Here is a 21,488-nt window from a genome sequence, read left to right as displayed (position 1 = left end):
GGAAAAAAAAAAAAATCAATTTGATTTAAAAATCGAGTTGGTAGGTCAAATCGATTCATATTTTCAATAAATCGTTTGTTTTTTTTTCCCCCCAGGACCGGCGCTAAGAATCCTCCCATTACCGAGTGCAGACCTTCACAAACGACCCTCCTGTCTTGATAGCCTCTCCGGGGTCCGCAGGGGAGAAGTCAGTCAGCCGTGATCCCGGCCGTCGCCTAAAAACTCCTGCCCGCAGCTCTTCAGGACCAGCACAGCGTCTATTGAAAAATAAAAGGAAGATTTATTTATTTTTTTATTCAAAAAATAAATAAATTGTCCAGCCCTACACATATTAGGCAAGCTCATGCTCCCTATCCTCCATTGATGAACCTCACAGCTTACTAGTGTAAAGTGAGCAGCACCGTTATTTCTGGTCACTTGCACTCTGTGTGCATTACTATTCCATTAGAACTGAATGCGTCTGGACGCAGATGTGTTGTCCATCACGGTAAGCAGAAAAAGGGTGGCTACGTTCACATACACAAGTGGGGCATGGAGAAGAAATGTAGCCACCCTAGAAAAAAAAGCTTGCATTTAAGAAATAAAAACAAAGAGAAATAGAAGGTACACTATAGTTTTATAAAATGTGAGTGTGTCATCACTTTAATCAAACAGAAGTCCTTTTTTCAAATCCATAGGCAGACAATTTTCTTTGTGTCTTTCTACTGACATCTGTGTGTTCGATGAGGTGATCCCTCCCACACCCCATGTGTCCCAATAGGAACAGAGATGGCAATAAAAAAATAGAAAATGGAGCGATTACTTAACCACTTCCGGACCACCGCATGGCTATATACAGTGGCACTTTGAAGAGGGTCATCTCTGTTATGGCAGCAGCTAGCTGCCATAACCTAGGTATCCTCGTCTTCAGCCGGCGGTCCTGTTTCCGATAATGGTGGTCTCTGCAGCGGATTCACTGCAAGATCCCCGTTATCGGCGGCGGGAGAGATGTCAAAACTTCACTTGAAAAAGTCTTCCGTATGTCGTCAAGCTACAACCCAAAAAAAAGTTAATGTATTTTATTTGGATTTTATGTGATAGACCAACACAAAGTGGCACATCAAATTGTGAAGTGGAAAATCTAGTGAACCAATTGCCTTCAGAAGTCACCCAATTAGTAAATAGAGTTCATCTGTGTGTAATTTAATCTCAGGATAAATATAGCCATTCTGCGAAGCCCTCAGAGGTTTGTTAGAGAACCTTATTGAACAAACAGCATCATGAAGGCCAAGGAACACACCAGACAGGCCAGGGATAAAGTTGTGGAGAAGTTTAAAGCAGGGTTGGTTCTAAAAATATATATATATATATATATATATATATATATATATATATATATATATATATATATATATATATATATATATATATATATATATATATATATATATATATATATATATATATCCCAAGCTTTGAACATCTCATGGAGTACGGTTCAATCCATCATCCGAAAATGGAAGTAGTATGGAACAACTGCAAACCTACCAAGACATGGCCGTCCACCTAAACTGACAGGCCGGGGAAGGAGAGAATTAATTTAGAGGAGCAGCCAAGAGGCCCATGGTAACTCTGGAGGAGCTGCAGAGATCCACAGCTCAGGTGGGAGAATCTGTCCACAGGACAACCATTAGTTCACTCCATAAAACTGGCCTTTATGAAAGAAAGCCATTAAAAAAACCTAAATACCGTTTGCGAGAAGCCATGGGGGGGACACAGAAAACATGTGGAAGAAGGTGCTCTGGTCAAATGAAACCAAAATGTTACTTTTTGGCCTAAAAGCAAAACGCTATGTGTGGCAGAAAACGAATACTGCATTGATTGGTTTGCGCATCTGCAAACTATGGAATAGTAATGGCGGCAATCAGCGCCTTCTAGAGAGACTGTGACATTGAAACGGACAAAATCAGACACTTAAGCGTCGTACACACGATCAGATTTTCCACAGACAAAGCCTTTGACACAATTGTCGGCCAACAAACACGAACGTAGTGACATACTATGTGGTTTTTCAGCTCTTGAGCGCCACCCTTTGGGCACCTTCTGCTAATGTGTTTGGTGAGCATGGATTCCAAGCATGCGCGTTTGTACTTTGAACTTGTGTACACACGATCGGAAAATCTGACAACAGTCTGTTGTCCGCGGAAAATTTTAAAGCCTGCCATCCAACATTTGTCCGTGGAAAATCCGACAATTGTCCAATGGAGCGTACAAACGGTCGGATTTTAGGCCAACAGTCTGTCAACACACAATTCCTATTGGAAAATCTGATAGTGTGTACAAGGCTTAAAGCGGATCTCCCACACAAAAACATTATTTATTTATTTTTAAGGGCTAGTTAAATGGTTAATGCCACTTATTTTGTAAACTCACGTTTTCGGTGCTCCGCTGCCATTCTGTGTGCAATATGTACTTATATTCTGCCTTCTGTTCCGTTGCCATTTTAACTGTGGGCATAAGCATAAGCAGGCACTTCCTTGTTCCGCGCGCATGCGCACGAGCAACGGGGAGCAGCGGCTTGAGCGTCTGTGTTGCCATGACAACGGCAAGCCTAGGAATTAAAAGTTACCGCCCCGTTGTGACACAGCCTCACAAAACAAGTTCATAGACCGGACTAGCTGTCGCGCGTCACTTCCTGCTTAAGAAATCGCGCGAGATTTGATATCACAGCTGCGCAGTGAACACAGGGAGCTATGGAGAGAAGCTCCCAGAGCGCACTGCACCGAACGGGAAGTGACGCTATGCCCGAGAAAAACCTGCAAGCTTCAAAACCGGAAGGCTGACTACTAAAAAGGTACTGTACATATTTCGAAAACAAAAAGATCAGTTTTTAACATTATCGATAGTGGCAGTACTATTGAGCCACTGTTGTAATTAGGGTGGAGCTCCGCTTTAAGTGACATTTTTGGGGGACCAGTGCCAAAATATGCATGGTCACTGTATTAATAACACTGGCAGGCAAGGGGTTAACACCAGAGGCAATCAAATTGTTAAATGTGCTTGCCAACTGTGCGGGAAATGTTTGTACTGTGGGAAGGCAGAGATCCATGTTCCTGCTTAGCACAAACACAGGATCTCTACCTCCCCTTTTCACAGAATGGCAATCTGCCTCTCTCGGGAATGATTGGTGGGTCCCAGCAGACATCACGTTCGCCGGACCCAGTGATTGTGTCCAATCACAGCGGGAGCAGGTCGCTGGCAGCTCGTGTGCACGCCCAGACCCAGAAGTGCAGGATCACATACAAGTATGTGATCCTGCGCAGAGGAGCCGCTTTGCCGCCGTGTATATACACACAGTATACAGTCGACAATCGGTTAAAAAGAGTTTCAGCAATGGTATACATAGAAGAGGTTTCTTACAAGCATGTTCAGCAGACCAAGCTTTTACGCCTGTTTCACCTGAGCTTTTAAAGTACCATTCTACAACAGTTTCTAAATGTTCAACACAGATCCTAATGGGAGTGCTGAAGACCACTTTAAACAAGCTGCTGGCAGGCTTCAGCACTTCTTAAAGCTTGTTGAAAGCCTTGCAAAAATCAGGAGGCTGCACACCCGAGGATGTACAGAATAAAGTGCTTTACTGTACCACCGAATATTAATTAAAAGCACAACATATACATAGCGGGGGAGAGATGGTTGGTTCACGTCTTTCAAACTGCAGAGTGCTTGTAAGTCAAAAGCATACACAGGTATGCTTATTCAGAGAACAGGTGATACCATTATGCATACACAGATCCATGCTTCCATATTATATAGGAAACATCCAATAGGCCGCGTTCTCGAATGTGCTTAACCACTTAAGGACCGGAAGAATTTGCCCCCTTAATGACCAGGCCAATTTTTGCGATGCGGCATTGCATCGCTTGAACCGACAATAGCGCGGTCGTGCAAAAAAAAAAAAAATAGCGCTTTCTTTCTTTTGGTGGCATTTAATCACCTCTAAAGTTCTTATTTTTTGCACTATAAACAAAGTGAAAATTTTGAAAAAAAAATAAAATGTATTTAACTTTTTGCTATAATAAATATCCCCCCCCCCCCCAAAAAAATACACACACACATACACACACACACACACACACACACACATACATACATACATACATACATACATACATACATACTAACATGTATTCATCAGTTTAGGACGATATATATTCTTCTACATTTTTTTTTTTTAACAATAAGATTAGGCTTGGTTTGTGCAAAAGTTAATCGCGTCTACAAACTATGGGATAGATTTAGGGACTTATTTTTTTATTGTTTTTACTGGTACTGGCAGCGATTTTTAGCAGGACTACGACATTGCGGTGGACAAATTTGACCCCAAATGACACTTTCTGGGGACCAGTGACATTATTACATTGATCAGTGCTAAAAAAATGCACTGATCAATATAAAAATGACACTGGACAGGATTAACACTAGGGGGCGTTCAAGGGGTTAACCGTTTCCTCAGCGTGTTCTAACTGTAGGGGGGAATAGGTCACTGGGAACAGTGGATCTGACATGTCCCCTGTCAGAATGGGGACATGGCAGTCCCCCGTTCTGCCTCTGTTAGAGTCCGCCCGACCCGCGGGCATGCTCCCGCAGCATGTGCGAGCCGCTGTACAGCTACGGCGATTCGCACAGGAGAGCCAACCTGTCGCCGTATAACGACAGTGGCTGGTCGACAACTAGTTAATGTCACTTTTCACAAGATGCTTATCTCATGTGTATGACAGCCTTAATTCATACATCATTTCCCAGTTATCAGGGTCCAAGTATTTGTAAACATCCAGTTCTATCAGACAATCCTAAGCATTGACAAATTACCTACTCGGTCCACATAAAAAGCTGAACTTCAACCAAAATGGGGGGGGGGGGGTGCGGTTACCTGGTTGTGAAAGGTACCTGCTCCCACTTGGATCTCCTAGGCAATCCGAGCAGAAGTTTTCCCTCTCCCTCCCTGCCTACAGCCTTCTGGGACACATCACAGGTCCCAGAAGACTGCAGGACCATTTACACAGTGCAGCATGGTTTACGCATGCACAGTGGGCTCTCTACAATTAAGATGCCGGTGCCCCGAAGACCGGTGAACAGTGAGCACAGTGCTGGATCCTGGGACAGGTGAACAACAATCTGTATATTAAAAAAGTCAGCAGCTACGCTTTTAAGGAAAAAAATAAATACAGGAAAACAAGGATAGTCAGAAAGATATTACAGAAGACAAAAGATGACAGGAGAATTACGAGTCATAGGCCGAGTCTGAAGGTGTGAAATTACTAAAAGCCCCATAGGCAACCATTTTGTTAATCAGTTCCGTTTCCTGCTCTGTACACAATATGTTTAGGCACAATGTCTGTAAATGGTGTCAGTTACCTATAAGCAATGCTGTACAAAAACACAGCCATTGTGTGTGAATGAAGCCAACAAAGAAGGGTGGCCATAAAAATTACAACCTATTCGTTTCTTTTTTCAAAAATACAGCTTTAACCTTTGAAGTTACGCTCTTTTTAATTTGTTCTCAAACACTGAAAAAACTTCAGACACAAGATGATTGTTGCTGGAGTCGGTTGATTATAGCAGGACAAGGGAGCAAACAAAAAATAAATAAACAAAAAATGTATATCTATTGTTAAAAGTTCAGCTTACGGAGGGCAATGCTTGCAGTCAAAGGGTTCAATAAGAACCTTGTGTGCCCAGCCAATGGATCCAACAACAAGTAAAACAGCTCTTCACACTGCAACAAAGTTGCTGTTTGCAGCAGTTTGGTTAACCCGTAAATGTGCTCCAAAACTCAAAACTAACCAAATAAGTACACTGAAATAAGTTTATCTGCTTTTTTTTTTACTTTCCCCCCCACTTTATGTTCTCAACCAGTGGTAAATGTGCCTTGATAGTGTTCGATTCTCAGTGCTTTGTAAAAAAAAACAGAAAGAATATAAAATTATATTAGAGATTCGAAGCTGTACGTATACATTCCTGCTATGCACTTCTGCCTTGTATTTCAGGGAGTGAACCCAGGTTAACATTAACATATGAATTATACAGGTAAAGGACAGTCTCTGCAGGATAAGCCACATCCGTTTTAGTTTGCATTTCTGTGCCTGGATTTAAGATATAGTCAAATGTAAATATAAGTATACAAGCAGAAGTATAGTACAGTACATTAAAGCACCTTTCTTTTTCAGAAGTCAGGAATGTGTTCAACAATACTACTTAAACAGCATGTGAAGGTTCTAGATTATGACGACACTGGTCTCTAGCGCCTGTTAAGACTTGTAAGATTCTGTACTGGATAATACCTAATGGAAAGTTACAGTGCATTTAAAGAACAAGATCAAACATTAAACCCACACATAATATACATGTGAGCTTAAATGAAATCCTACAGACTACTTAAAAACCATATAAACTGTGAATCTTCCACAAGAATACTTAAAGTTATGTTAAAACGTTTTTTTTTTTTTTTTTAAATAACCAACATGCTATACTTACCGGCTTTGTGCAATGGTTTTGCTCAAAGCTGCCCAGATCGTCTTCTCAAGTCCCTCACAGAAGCTCCTGGCTCCTCCCCCCTGCCAAGAGCCCCCATAGAAAGCGGCTTGCTCTAGGGGCACTTGTGTGTGCGCTTGCTCCCTAGCCATCTCTGTGTCCATTGACACACAGAACACTGCATGGCCCCATCACCGCTCTATCCTCACTGGCTGTGATTGACAGCATCAGGAGCCAATGACTCCTGCTGCTGCCTCTCTGTCCATTGAGGAGAGAGGCTCTCATACACATCGCTGGATCAAGATGGGACTTAAGTACCGTATTTATTGGGGTATAGCGCGCTCCCGCGTATAGCATGCACCCCTAAAGTTGCAGCGGATTCCTGTGGAAAAAAGTTTTTTTGTACTTACAGTTTTGGTGTCTTGTTCGGCGTCCATCGGCGGCCTCGTCGGGTCCAGCGTCCGTCTGCGGCTTCGGGTGTCCTCTTCGTCGGGTCCGGCGTCCTTCTGCGGCATCCTCGCATCCTCCCCGCTCGTTTCCCCGCGCCGAGTTTGAATACTGTGCCAACATATACAGAGCGCAGTACACTTGTGTATTGTCGAGCAGGCTCGGCAACTCTCGCGCTGACGTCCTGTACGTCCAGGACGTGAGAGCGGAAGGAGCCGAGACTGCCCGACTATACCCGAGTGTACTGCGCTCGGTATATGTGGGCGCAGTATTAAAACTCGGCGCGGGAAAGCGGGTATCGGCGTATACCGCGCACCCACGATTTTCCCCCGATTTTCAGGGCAAAAAAGTGAGCGGTATACGCCGATAAATACGGTATTTGGGGGGCTGCATGCAGAAGGTTCGTTGCCTTAAAGTGGTTGTAAAGGCAGATTTTTTTTTATCTTAATGCATTATTATGCCCTTCTAATCTAAGACGAGCACATCTAGATCCAGCAATGTTGCAGGAGTGTCTCCTGGCGGGTCGGGAGACCCGGAGACCGAGGCGGAGAGACGGGAGGGGGGGGCATGTCCCCTCCCACTCCTTGTGACAATGGCTGCTCCCCGGTACAACCACTTCCTCAAAATGACATAAATGGTTAATTCATAAGGCTGGATACTGGTGAGGCAAACTAAATAAAACATATGGACATATCAAATAATACAGGTGCATCTCAAAACATTTAGAATATCATCAAAAAGTTAATTTATTTCAGTAATTCAATTCAAAGAAAATGAAACTCCTATTATATAGATTCACTACACATAAAGGCTAGGTTCTCAGTAAAAGTAGGGGAAAGGGAGTTTAAGGTAGCTGCATATGCCGACAGCCTGCTTTTCTATGTGTCTAGAATAACAATCCCTGTTATATTAGATGAGTTAAATAGATACGTAAAACTGACTAACTTTTAAAATAAATATGGGTAAAGTGAACTCCTGCGCTGTCTAAGAAGTGAAGGAGAGGGGGACAAACTAAAAATACTGCTGCAAATATAAAGGTCTACCTCGATAGACTAAAGTGAAGCAAAATGTATCGAATAAAATACTTGCGCTGTAGAATATGGGACAGAGAGTGAAAATAGGTGATAAAGCTTTATCACCTATTTTCACTCTCTGTCCCATATTCTACAGCGCAAGTATTTTATTCGATACATTTAAAATAAATATGTCTAAATAGGAGATTTTGAATATTACTATCTCAAGGGAGGAACAGCAGGCGATCCAACATAAATTCCCCCTTGTATGGTGTGAGGAGGGATTGGGGTATCTGGGAATAGAATTGACTGCATCCGTAGGGACTATGTTTAAGGCCAATTACATACCAATAAGATTAAAGAACACTTGGAGAACCTGAGACATAAGCCCCTCTCATGGATAGGAAGAATTAATGCTTTAAGAATCGTTATTCTACCAAGATGGACTTATATTTTCCAAATTATTCCAATAACAGTACCTCAGGACTATTTTAAGAAACTAAGATCAATGATAATAAAAAATATATCTGGGCACAAACATTTTCACAATATTAAAATTTTCTGAGATACTGAATTTTGGATTTTCACTAGCTGCAAGCCATAATCATCAAAAATGCTTGAAATATATCACTGAGTGTAATGAATCTATATAATAAAGGAGTTTCACTTTAAATCGAATTACTGAAATAAATTAACTTCTTGACGATATTCTATTTTTTTTAGATGCACCTGTATGTATTGCAATTTGAAATATTTTAAGATTTCTTGCAGAAAAAAAATACGAAGTCACACATACAAATCAATTTAAAATGGTTCTAAAGTGTAGGTGTATTTTTACCTTAACGCATTCCCTGCTTTAAAAAGGTAAAAAAATAAAAATACACCCCCACCCCCCAAACACTTGTCACCTCTCACCATCCAGCGCTGAGCTCCCCAGCAGGTCCACTCTCCTCTCTTCCTGGATTCACAGGCCACACCAAGAGCAGTGGGGAAGTATCGGGGGAGCATGGCCACCCTGTGTGTGTCTATGGATGCACACAGCCCGACTATTGACAGCAAGCGCACAGAGATCCTCATAGCTTGGCATGGGGAAGTTAGAAGAGAGGAGGAAGGGACAGCACAGGCGAGGGACCAAAGAAGAAGTAAGGGATCGTCCTGTGCAACATTGTTGCACAGAGCAGGTAAGTACATCATGTTTTTTACTGTAAAAAAAAAAAAAAAAAATACTTTTAATATCACTTCAGTTATTACAACTACTTACAGTTAATATACCCTTAAAAAAAAAAAAAAAAAAAAAAAAAACACACACCACACACACATCTAATCTTAGTTTTCTGTACTATAAACAGTTTAAAGCAGTTGTGCCATCAGACAGCTGTCTTCATTCTGAATACAATGTAGTAACAATTTTCCTTTAGGGCTATTACATACTGTATGTGTTTATATATAAAAGGATATATTTAAAATGTGAGTGGGAAGAGAGAGAGATGGCGTGTAGGACATGGATTCTTTGATATTCATTTCATCAGAGAGACTTTAGAAGAAGAATGAAGTATTGTAGAAGGCATGCATATGAAATGATCTAATTTGCTTTTCCTGTACTGAAGAAAGACCACCAAAGAAAGCCAACATCCCTAAGATTAAGGAGGAGCATCCCGTTGCTCATTTTGCTTGAATCTATCTGATTGTATATTTATAATCCTTACATTTAGGGCTCGTGATTGTTTTTCACTGTTGGACATGTGTGTGTGTCTTGGAACATACCTGTACGCATTATAATGCTTTCTTCACACTACCTTTCTGAGCACTATGTCTAGGGCATGGGTCGAATTTCGAAAATCTTATCTAAGAATTTTAGTTCAGATTTCGCACCATTAGTGGGCTGCAGCAACAGCCGATTTTCGTGCAGCCATCGAATATGAGTAAATCGGGTATGTTGGAAATTTTTTTAAAAATGAAAGGTTTTCTAACGAATGATGGAAGAATCGTGCGAGGAATGCAATTGAAAAAGAAATGCGCATATGCAAGAAAAGAAAATTCCCGCTAAGAAAAGAAGATTCCCAGCCACGAAAAATCTTCTCTTTAGCAACAGGAGGTGAAATTGAATTTTTTTGAACTTTCCTGGGCCTCGGTTTTGATGCTGCCGGCGTACACAGGCCTCCCGCGCCACATCAGTGCAACGTTTCATCTCTGCCCTGCTGGCGTTAAAACTCCACATCTGATATCAATACGGTGAGTTGTGCTTGGAATACTCCACCTTTTTTTCTCCCCTCTTAGGCCCCTTTCACACCTGCGGACCGTATGTCTGCTTTTTCATCCATCCGTTTGCGGATGACAAAGTGACATACATTGGTCCCTATGAGATTGCGGATGTCAGCGGATGAACATCCGCTGACACCCGATCTCGTCTGCCTCCGCAATGATCCGATTTTGCAGATGGAAGAAAACCCTATTTTTCCTTCCGTCTGCGGATCGGATGAACACGGACACACGGTCTGTGTTCATCCGATCCCCCCAGTGGGGATCAAATGAGCGATTCCCGCTGAGCAAGCGGAGGTTTACGGGGTGGATCATTACTGATCCGCCCCGTGTGAAAGGGACCTTACACTTTTCCCCAATTTGAGGCTCCATTTCTAAAGAAGCATTTTGGTACTACTGGATGGCTGTAGCTAGTACCAGGTAGTCCTGCTGGGCCACGTAACAATTGATTTCGAGGACCCAACAAGCATGACTTACCATTACACACATTATTCTTCTTCTTAGATTCCTGGCTTCCTTGTCTAAGCCCTGGTGGGACCTTTGGCTGGGGGAACCTTGCGGGGGTCATGCAGGGCCCTGAATGTTGGGACGCATAGTTATCTCCATCCCGTGGCAGAAGCAAACTTTGTTTTTATACTTCCTACAGCTCTAAAATCCTTTGCTCATCATATATGGTATGCAATTATTATTATTATACAGGATTTATATAGCGCCAACAGTTTGCGCAGTGCTTTACAAAATGAGGGCAGACAGTACAGTTACAATACAGGAGGGATCAGAGGGCCCTGCTCGTTAGAGTTTACAATCTAGAAGGGAGGGTCAAGTGGAACAAAGGGTAATAACCGTGGGGGGTGAGCTGATGGAGAAAATGAAAATACAATTGTTAGGTGTGGGTAGGATAGACTTCTCTGAAGATGAGTGTTTTCAGGGATCATCTAAAAGCTTATAGAGGATGAGATAGATGGACAGATTGGGGTAAGGCATTCCATATGATTGGAGAGGTTCTGGAAAAGTCCTGGAGGCAAGCATGGGAGGAGGTGACGAGGGAGCTAGAGAGCAGGAGGTCTTGAGAGGTAATCACTGTGGTATCCAGCAGCAGAATCCATGCGATAGTGTCACCTATTAGATTAGGACTGTTATGCTTCATTATAGAATGTAAATGTTGCCACCCTCTCCCGTAACACCCATTAAGAAAGGATTGAATTCCTCCTGAAACACGTTGGGATGAAGAGGAGATCCTATGACTCAAATTGTGTACATGTGGTTACAATTCAGCCGTTCTCATATGCAAGATTAAATTGTATTGTCTGTAAGGACACTTACATTTTATGGAATAAACGCTATAATTTTTATTCAATCCTACTTTTTAGTCTCAAAGTGCCTATAAAGTCCCACTAAATATTTGGGGGTTATTACCTAGTTTTCATTTGCTCTTCCTGTACATTTGTTGGGATTAGAACTATTGTTGCACAATCACAGATCACAAAAAAAGGGCACATAGTAAAGCTGATCATACACGGCTCGAACTTTATTGCAAACCTAGACAATTCAATTTAAGCATAAACTAAAATTCACATGTATTTTACTAAATTCAAAAAGGTTGCTTTAGTTCCTTTAGGCCAGGTTCACACTGCTCCGACATGAAAGTTGCACGACTGTGTCTCAGTTGCCTGGCAACTTCAGGGAATGCCTGTGCAATCTTCCTCTGTTAGATCCAAATCACATCAATTAAAAAGTAGACGTTTTTGCACTCCTGTGACCCGTTTTCAGTAGGGAGCGGTGTGAAGTCCGCTCTCCGCTGACGTGACTGCCATCAGTTGAGGCAGCATGTCATTCCGACTTCCAAGTCCGGATCCGCCAGCTGCCTTGATTGATGGCAGTCTGAGATGGCCGCTCCCTGCCCCTCCACAGCTCAGCGATTCAATGAGCACGGAGAAGTAAAACAGAAGCGATGCTGACTGACAGGCAGCAGCTCTCTGCTCGGGGAGGAGTGAGAACCGAGCCATCGGCGGTGTTCCGTGGCTCTGTCAAACTTCTCTTTTAAAAGGGGTTGTAAAGGTTCAAGTTTTTTCACCTTAACCACTTGCCGACCAGCGCACGCTGATATACGTTGGCAAAAATGGCACGGACAAAACAAAAGAAAGGATTCTTCTCTTGACAGCCGCACTCCGAACAAAAAAAATTGCCTTTCTTGTAAAAAAAAGGTCCAAGATAGAAAAACAGCACTACAAGTCACAGCATACCAGCATAGCTGACGCGTTTCACACTACACTTAGTGTTTAATCATAGCAAATGGCACGGACAGGCAAAAGGGCGTACACCCTGCCGTGAGCTCCATGATCGTGCCCGCGGGACCCGATCGCCGCCGGAGTCCCGCGATCGGGTCACAGAGCTCAAGAATGGGGAGATGTGTGTAAACACAACATCTCCTCGTTTTGCCTAGTGACACTGTCACTGATCGTGTTCCCTGTCATCGGGAACAACGATCAGTGACATGTCAAGTGTAGACACGCTCCTCTACAGTAAGAATCACTTCCTAGGGAACACTTAACCCTTTCAGCGCCCCCTACAGGTTAACCCCTTCACTGCCATTGTCATTTTTACAGTAATCAGTGCATTGTTATAGCACTGATCACTGTAAAAATTACAATGGTCCCAAAATGGTGTCAAAAGTGTCCGATGTGTCCACCATAATGTTGCAGTCACGATCAGAAGAATAAAAAAAAAAAAAAAAATCACTAATCGCCACCATTACTAATAAAAAATAAATAAAAAAAATGCTATAAAACTATCCCCTATTTTGTAGACGCTATATCTTTTGTGCAAACCAATCAATAAATGCTTATTTAGATTTTTTTACCAATAATATGTAGAAGAATACGTATTGGCCTAAACAGAGAAAAATGATTTTTTTTAATATATTTTTGGGGATATTATAGTAAAAAATATTGAATTTTCTTCAAAATTGTCACTCTATTTTTGTTAAGCGCAAAAAATAAAAACCGCAGAGGTGATCAAACACCACCAAAAGAAAGCTCTATTTGTGGGTAATTTGTTTGGGAGCCACGTCGCACAACCGTGCAATTGTCAGTTAAAGCGACACAGTGTCGAATCGCAAAAAGTGGCCCGGTCATTTAGCAACAAATTGGTCCGGGGCTGAAGTGGTTAATACATCCTATGCATTAAGGTGAAAAAACATGAGATGCTTCTCGGCTCTTCATTGGATATATTGATAGCAGCGCATCCATTGGCTCGCACTGCTGTCAATCAAATCCAATGACACGGGGACTAGGGTCGAGTGCGGCATTCGTGTCTACGGACGCAAATGCTGGACTCGGGAGCGCGCCCGCAAGTTAACCCCCTTGGGAATATGCTTCCCAGGGGGGGTTAGCTGATGCGGAGAGGAGCCAAGACAGCCGCCGAGGGACCCCAGAAGATGAGGATCGGGGCCACTCTGTGCAAAACGAGCTGCACAGCGGAGACGTATGACTGACATGTTTGTTTTTGTTTTTTTAAACCAACCTTTAGTACCACTTTAAGATGAGGATCCGACTTGGATGCGACTTCCATTCAATGCTATGGGCTGAAATTGGACAGAAGTGGGACCAAAGTAGTGCAGGAACCCAGTGGCGGCTGGTGCTCAAAATTTTTGGGGGGGCGCAAACGGAAAAAAAACAATTGCAGCCTCACTGTACCTATCAATTGTCACCACTGTGCCATGCCATCAAATGCAGTCACTGTGCCATCAAAACGCAACCACTGTGCCATCAAAACGCAGCCACTGTGCCATGCCATCAAAACGCAGCCACCGTGCCATCAAAACGCAGCCACCGTGCCATCAAAACGCAGCCACCATGCCATGCCATCAAACGCAGTTACTGTGCCATCAATTGTCACCGCTATGCCCCCAATTGTCGCCACTGGCCCTGATAGGCACTTCCACACAGCCAGCCAGCTGCCGCTATTCAGCTGACCGGCGCTCAATGTCCGGTCAGCTGAATAGTGGGCGGCAGCGGCGAAAATATACAGATTCATACAGTGTATGAATCTGTATATTTTACTAGCTGTGAGCGAGCCAGAGGGGGCGGCGCTCCTGCGTCCCTATGGACGCACCGCCACTGCAGGAACCTTTTCAAAAGTCGGTCCCACAAGTCAGATCAGTTAAGATGGCTCTCATAGGGAAACATTGATTTTGCAACACGTCCTCTCAAAGTCGGAGCGCTAGTGTGAACCGGGCCTGACCCCATCTCTTCCTACCCCAAAGCAACCACTTTGATAAAAGATTGCGACAGCCAACCATGCGCTTAAGGTGCCATGCCTCTGGCCGCTGTTAACCACTTGCTGACCAGCCGCCGTCGTTTTACGGTGGCAGGTCGGCTCCCCTGCGCGGGAGCATGCAATATAACGTCGACTCTCGCACAGGCCACAAGGGGCGCGTGCGCGCCCCCCGCTTGCCCCCGACCCCCATGCGCAATCGCCGCAGGGCACCCGCAATTGCTCGATTACAGAGCGGGGACCGGGAGCTGTGTGTGTGTAAACACACAGCTCCCGGTCCTGTCAGGGGGAGAAATGCTGAACAATGTATGAACAGAAGATCAGTCATTTCCCCTAGTGAGGCCACCCCCCCTACAGTTAGAACACACCCAGGGAACATACTTAACCCCTTCCCAGCCCCCTAGTGTTAACCCCTTCACTGCCAGGGGCATTTTTATAGTAATCCAATGCATTTTTATAGCACTGATCGCTATAAAATTGCCAATGGTCCCAAAAATGTGTCAAAAGTGTCCGCCATAATGTCGCAGTACCGAGAAAAAAAAAAAAATAGCTGATCGCCACCATTACTAGTAAAAAAAAAAAAATATTAATAAAAATGCCATAAAAATACCCCCTATTTTGTAAACGCTATAACTTTTGCGCAAACCAATCAATAAACGCTTATTGCGATTTTTTTTACGAAAAATATGTAGAGGAATACGCATCGGCCTAAACTGGAGGAAATTTTTTAATTTTTTATATATTTTTGGGGGATATTTATTAAAGCAAAAAATATTCATTTTTTTCAAAATTGTCGCTCTATTTTTGTTTATAGCGCAAAAACTAAAAAACGCAGAGGTGATCAAATACCACCAAAAGAAAGCTCTATTTGTGGGGGGAAAAAGGACGCCAATTTTTTTTTGGGGCCATGTCGCACGACCGCGCAATTGTCAGTTAAAGCGATGCAGTGCCGAATCACATAAAGTGCTCTGGTCTTTGACCAGCAATATGGTCCGGGGGTTAAGTGGTTAAAGGAAACCTCGTACGGGTACAGGATTTTGCACAGGGGAGCTATTCTGCCCCCGTAAATAGATGTGAGCCGGTCGGAAACCAGTTAAAAACAAGCTACTCCTAGATTGTAAGCTCTAATGAGCAGGGCTCTTTGACTCCTCCTGTACTGTCTGCCTTCTTGTTGTAAAGCACTACGCAAATCCTGTATAATAATTCCTGCTATGCATGCCACTGAGAGCCTGAGCTGGCTGCCCCCACCCCCTACACATCCTGGTGCTTCAGTGAGCGCTGGAGGGGTAGAGGCGGGGTGCACTCATTCGTCCCTTCCCTAACCTGCATGCTCAGGTCTGTCTGGTATGGATTTTGGGTGAGGGGGTCCACTACATTTTTATTTTATTTTGGCATGGAGTTCCCCTCAAAGACCCAGAGGGCCTGGCATGGATTGGGGGGACCCCACGTCGTTTTTACATTCAGCTGTCAAGTGCATCCTGACTCGACATGAGGCTTCAATTTTGAAGCGACGGGATGCTAAGGCCCCTTTCACACTGGGGCGGGGACAGCGTCAGCGGTAAAGCGCCGCTATTTTTAGTAATATTTTTTTTTTTTTTTTGTATACACACCGCACCTCCACCGCTCCAAAGATGCTGCTAGCAGGACTTTTTTTAACGTCCTCCTAGCGCACCGCTCCAGTGTGAAAGCCCCAAGGGCTTTCACACTGAGGAGACAGCAGCGGTTGTTTCAGGTTGGGTTTGCAGGTGCTATTTTTAGTGTTATAGCGCCTGCAAACCGACCCAGTGTGAAAGGGGTCCAAGACCCCTTTCACACTTGTCCCAATATTTGGGACTGCAAAGTAGCATAAGTCGTGTGCAGTGATTTCCAATGACAACCAATCATATTAGTACAACTTCCAAGTCGTTCCGACTTCAAAGTAATCCCTGCACTACTTTGGTCAGATTTTTATGCCAATTACACAAGCATTCCTTGGAATAGCGGCCGCGAAGTCGCACAAGTGTGAACTGGGTCTAACGCTTGATGTCTTAACTGTGTGCTGTCCAATGTATCATTTGCATAGGCGTTTGAGGGGTGTTAAAAATACCTGCTTTTCATGCCAGTGTGAACTTCTAACTGGCCAGATTACCAGTTACAAAGAGAAGAAATCTAAAAAACAAAACAAATGCAGTCATCACATTTAAGAATTGGTAAGCCCCCAATACTGGAAGTAATGAATCCCGGAAGGCACAAAGTACCAATACTAGAGGTAATAAATCCCAGAGGGCACAACGTACCAATACTAGAGGTAATAAATCCTGCAAGGCACAAAGTACCAATACTGGAAGTAATGAATCCCGGAAGGCACAAAGTACCAATACTAGAGGTAATAAATCCCAGAGGGCACAACGTACCAATACTAGAGGTAATAAATCCTGCAAGGCACAAAGTACCAATACTGGAAGTAATAAATCCCAGAAGGCACAAAGTACCAATACTGGAAGTAATGAATCCCAGAGGGCACAAAGTACCAATACTAGAGGTAATAAATACTGCAAGGCACAAAGTACCAATACTGGAAGTAATGAATCCCGGAAGGCACAAAGTACCAATACTGGAAGTAATGAATCCCAGAGGGCACAAAGTACCAATACTAGAGGTAATAAATACTGAAAGGCACAAAGTACCAATACTAGAGGTAATAAATCCCAGAAGGCACAAAGTACCAATACTGGAAGTAATGAATCCCGGAAGGCACAAAGTACCAATACTGGAAGTAATGAATCCCGGAAGGCACAAAGTACCAATACTGGAAGTAATGAATCCCGGAAGGCACAAAGTACCAATACTGGAAGTAATGAATCCCGGAAGGCACAAAAGTACCAATACTGAAAGTAATAAATCCCAGAAGGCACAAAGTACCAATACTAGAGGTAATAAATAATGCAAGGCAAAAAGTACCAATACTGGAGGTAATGAATCCCGGAAGGCACAAAGTACCAATACTGAAAGTAATAAATCCCAGAAGGCACAAAGTACCAATACTAGAGGTAATAAATAATGCAAGGCAAAAAGTACCAATACTAGAGGTAATAAATAATGCAAGGCAAAAAGTACCAATACTGGAGGTAATGAATCCCGGAAGGCACAAAGTACCAATACTGAAAGTAATGAATCCCAGAAGGCACAAAGTACCAATACTAGAGGTAATAAATAATGCAAGGCACAAAGTACCAATACTAGAGGTAATAAATAATGCAAGGCACAAAGTACCAATACTGGAAGTAATGAATCCCGGAAGGCACAAAGTACCAATACTGGAAGTAATGAATCCCAGAAGGCACAAAGTACCAATACTAGAGGTAATAAATAATGCAAGGCACAAAGTACCAATACTAGAAGTAATAAATCCTGCAAGGCACAAAGTACCAATACTGGAAGTAATGAATCCCGGAAGGCACAAAGTACCAATACTGGAAGTAATGAATCCCGGAAGGCCCAAAAGTACCAATACTAGAGGTAATAAATCCTGCAAGGCATAAAGTACCAATACTGGAAGTATTGAATCCCGGAAGGCACAAAGTACCAATACTGGAAGTAATGAATCCCAGAGGGCACAAAGTACCAATACTAGAGGTAATAAATAATGCAAGGCACAAAGTACCAATACTGGAAGTAATGAATCCCGGAAGGCACAAAGTACCAATACTGGAAGTAATGAATCCCAGAAGGCACAAAGTACCAATACTAGAGGTAATAAATAATGCAAGGCACAAAGTACCAATACTAGAAGTAATAAATCCTGCAAGGCACAAAGTACCAATACTGGAAGTAATGAATCCCGGAAGGCACAAAGTACCAATACTGGAAGTAATGAATCCCGGAAGGCACAAAAGTACCAATACTAGAGGTAATAAATCCTGCAAGGCATAAAGTACCAATACTGGAAGTATTGAATCCCGGAAGGCACAAAGTACCAATACTGGAAGTAATGAATCCCGGAAGGCACAAAGTACCAATACTAGAGGTAATAAATCCTGCAAGGCACAAAGTACCAATACTGGAAGTATTGAATCCCGGAAGGCACAAAGTACCAATACTGGAAGTAATGAATCCCAGAAGGCACAAAGTACCAATACTAGAGGTAATAAATAATGCAAGGCACAAAGTACCAATACTAGAGGTAATAAATCCTGCAAGGCACAAAGTACCAATACTGGAAGTAATGAATCCCGGAAGGCACAAAGTACCAATACTGGAAGTAATGAATCCCAGAAGGCACAAAGTACCAATACTAGAGGTAATAAATAATGCAAGGCACAAAGTACCAATACTAGAGGTAATAAATCCTGCAAGGCACAAAGTACCAATACTGGAAGTAATGAATCCCGGAAGGCACAAAGTACCAATACTGGAAGTAATGAATCCCAGAAGGCACAAAGTACCAATACTAGAGGTAATAAATAATGCAAGGCACAAAGTACCAATACTAGAGGTAATAAATAATGCAAGGCACAAAGTACCAATACTAGAGGTAATAAATCCTGCAAGGCACAAAGTACCAATACTGGAAGTAATGAATCCCGGAAGGCACAAAGTACCAATACTGGAAGTAATGAATCCCGGAAGGCACAAAAGTACCAATACTAGAGGTAATAAATCCTGCAAGGCATAAAGTACCAATACTGGAAGTATTGAATCCCGGAAGGCACAAAGTACAAATACTGGAAGTATTGAATCCCGGAAGGCACAAAGTACCAATACTGGAAGTATTGAATCCCGGAAGGCACAAAGTACCAATACTGGAAGTAATGAATCCCGGAAGGCACAAAGTACCAATACTGGAAGTAATGAATCCCGGAAGGCACAAAAGTACCAATACTAGAGGTAATAAATCCCAGAAGCCATAAAAGTAATGATACTAGAATTAATAAGCATCTACAATAAGAGTGTGTAGTGTTAGACAATGAACTCTGAGCTCCATTAAGAAGGTCACCAATGAACATATAATCACCTCAGAAATATAATATCAGCACACAAACAGTCTCCAGCCAGAGCTGAGTTTCCATCACCCCTGTGAATGGATGTCAGGGCTCCCTCCCAGCATTGCTATCGGCTCTCCTCTGTCTCAGCAATGGATGGTACTATAAAGAAAGGTCTCAGTGTGAGGAGAAGGTGCAAGTCCTCGCTACATACCTGAGAGTGGAGAGACAGACCCCAGAGTGAGAAGAAGGGGGTGAGACCTCACTACATACCTGAGAGTGAAGGTGACACACCCCAGAGTGAGCCCTTACTACATACCTGGGAGTAAAGGTGACAGACCCCAGAGTGAGGAGAAGGGGGTGAGACCTCAGTACATGCGAGTGGAGGAGACAGACCCCAGAGTGAGACCTCACTACATACCTGGGAGTGGAGGAGACAGACCCCAGAGTGAGGAGAAGGGGGTGAGCCCTTACTACATACCTGGGAGTGAAGGTGACAGACCCCAGAGTGAGCCCTCACTACATACCTGGGAGTGAAGGTGACAGACCCCAGAGTGAGCCCTTACTACATACCTGGGAGTGAAGGTGACAGACCCCAGAGTGAGCCCTTACTACATACCTGGGAGTGAAGGTGACAGACCCCAGAGTGAGCCCTTACTACATACCTGGGAGTGAAGGTGACAGACCCCAGAGTGAGCCCTTACTACATACCTGGGAGTGAAGGTGACAGACCCCAGAGTGAGCCCTCACTACATACCTGGGAGTGAAGGTGACAGACCCAGAGTGAGAAGAAGGGGGTGAGCCCTTACTACATACCTGGGAGTGAAGGTGACAGACCCCAGAGTGAGCCCTCACTACATACCTGGGAGTGAAGGTGACAGACCCAGAGTGAGAAGAAGGGGGTGAGCCCTTACTACATACCTGGGAGTGAAGGTGACAGACCCCAGAGTGAGCCCTTACTACATACCTGGGAGTGAAGGTGACAGACCCCAGAGTGAGCCCTCACTACATACCTGGGAGTGAAGGTGACAGACCCAGAGTGAGCCCTCACTACATACCTGGTAGTGAAGGTGACAGACCCCAGAGTGAGCCCTTACTACATACCTGGGAGTGAAGGTGACAGACCCAGAGTGAGAAGAAGGGGGTGAGCCCTTACTACATACCTGGGAGTGAAGGTGACAGACCCAGAGTGAGCCCTCACTACATACCTGGGAGTGAAGGTGACAGACCCAGAGTGAGGAGAAGGGGGTGAGCCCTTACTACATACCTGGGAGTGAAGGTGACAGACCCCAGAGTGAGCCCTTACTACATACCTGGGAGTGAAGGTGACAGACCCCAGAGTGAGCCCTTACTACATACCTGGGAGTGAAGGTGACAGACCCAGAGTGAGCCCTTACTACATACCTGGGAGTGAAGGTGACAGACCCCAGAGTGAGCCCTTACTACATACCTGGGAGTGAAGGTGACAGACCCCAGAGTGAGCCCTTACTACATAGATGGGAGTGAAGGTGACAGACCCCAGAGTGAGCCCTTACTACATAGATGGGAGTGAAGGTGACAGACCCCAGAGTGAGCCCTTACTACATAGATGGGAGTGAAGGTGACAGACCCCAGAGTGAGCCCTCACTACATACCTGGGAGTGAAGGTGACAGACCCCAGAGTGAGGAGAAGGGGGTGAGCCCTTACTACATACCTGGGAGTGAAGGTGACAGACCCCAGAGTGAGCCCTTACTACATACCTGGGAGTGAAGGTGACAGACCCCAGAGTGAGCCCTTACTACATACCTGGGAGTGAAGGTGACAGACCCCAGAGTGAGCCCTTACTACATACCTGGGAGTGAAGGCGACAGACCCCAGAGTGAGCCCTTACTACATACCTGGGAGTGAAGGTGACAGACCCCAGAGTGAGCCCTTACTACATACCTGGGAGTGAAGGTGACAGACCCCAGAGTGAGCCCTTACTACATACCTGGGAGTGAAGGTGACAGACCCCAGAGTGAGCCCTTACTACATACCTGG

The 21,488-nt window shown here is 43.9% G+C and overlaps 1 protein-coding gene across 2 annotated transcripts in view; it reads right to left on the bottom strand.

The window, feature by feature from the left end:
• TRPV4 (transient receptor potential cation channel subfamily V member 4) overlaps positions 1–21,488 on the bottom strand; it is a 139,846-nt gene that overhangs the window by 117,940 nt on the left and 418 nt on the right. The gene's annotated exons all lie outside the window — the stretch shown is intronic.

Source organism: Rana temporaria, chromosome 1, assembly GCF_905171775.1.
Source record: "Rana temporaria chromosome 1, aRanTem1.1, whole genome shotgun sequence".
Taxonomy (NCBI): domain Eukaryota; kingdom Metazoa; phylum Chordata; class Amphibia; order Anura; family Ranidae; genus Rana; species Rana temporaria.
Note: the sequence above shows the minus strand (reverse complement) of the source record. Positions and strands in the feature narration are given on the sequence as shown.